General features: G+C 57.2%; 1 protein-coding gene across 1 annotated transcript in view; it reads left to right on the forward strand.

Moving 5' to 3' along the window:
- Window positions 1-1,091, forward strand: part of LOC104412306 (N-terminal EF-hand calcium-binding protein 3-like) — a gene marked incomplete at its 5' end in the record, with an annotated part of 19,552 nt that overhangs the window by 17,000 nt on the left and 1,461 nt on the right. The window lies entirely within an intron of this gene.

The following is a 1,091-nucleotide window of genomic DNA, read 5'->3' on the forward strand; positions in this document are numbered from 1 at the left end:
GATGTGGTCCTCCAGCAATGAAGGGCTTGAAAGTGATGGGGAGGAAAGTCAAGGGCAGAGCTCGTGTCAGAGCGTTGCTTTGTGCTGTGTGTAAGTGCTGGGGGAAGGAGAAACAACCGCTGTGTGGGACCAGAGCTGAGGATGGAGCTGGCTCTGGCTGCAGTGCACACCACTGGAGATCACGGAGCTGCTCTTCCAGAGGTGCTTCCCTTCTCCCATGGGAGATTTTGAGATGATGTCCATGCTCTTCCCATTTAAAGTGTCATTTTCCAGCTCTTCAGTTCCAGCAGCACAAAACGGCATTTTCAGTCCACACAAAAGGAAGATCCTTGTTCTGATACGTGTGGCACAGAGAAGGGCAGGTTTTGTCCTCTGGAATCGATGGGCTTTTCTGTCAGGAGAACAATTAGTGCAGACAACAGGGTAACGTTGCACGGGAACGCTCTCCACGTGAGCGGAAAGCTGGAGCGGAGCCCAGGGAGACTCCTGGATCACAGCAGGGAATTGCTGTGGCCCCGCGCAGGGAATGTGCCTCGGAGCTGTGGGTGAGCTGCTTCACTGTCCCCTGGGCCCATCCCTTCCTGCAGCAGCTGGAGGAAACGTTCGTCCTCAGCTGGAACTGATGATGCTGCAGCCGGTGCAGATGGTTCCCTGCACCCTGAGCCATGCTCCCGCTCCCTGCTGCTCCCTGCTCCATCTTCCCATGGGCTGGAGGAGGCCCCAGCCCGGTCCTGCTGCAGGAGGGAGCGTGGGAAGTGTTGGCCAAGCAGCCTCACTCCGGGGGGCAGTGAGCCGGGGGGTTATGGAGAGATCTCAGGTCCTTGCACTTGGACCTCAGTTTCTTGCCGTGTGAGGGGTGAGGGATGACACACACCTAGTCCAAAGGGCTGGAGGGGTGAGCTGCTTCCCCAGGCTGTGTGCTGCAGTGCCAGGGATGGGCTAAGAAATACTTCACAAACCACTTCACACGCAGGTTTGTGGCAGCAGCAGGTTTAACAGCTGTAAAGCTCCTGTGCTGCCTGGCTCTAGGAACTATGAAGCACGAGGGATTTGGGTTTGGGATGCTCTGGAACCATGTGCCAGCCCCGGCA

Source organism: Nestor notabilis, unplaced genomic scaffold (genome assembly GCF_000696875.1).
Source record: "Nestor notabilis isolate BGI_N333 unplaced genomic scaffold, ASM69687v1 scaffold23139, whole genome shotgun sequence".
In the NCBI taxonomy this organism is placed as follows: domain Eukaryota; kingdom Metazoa; phylum Chordata; class Aves; order Psittaciformes; family Psittacidae; genus Nestor; species Nestor notabilis.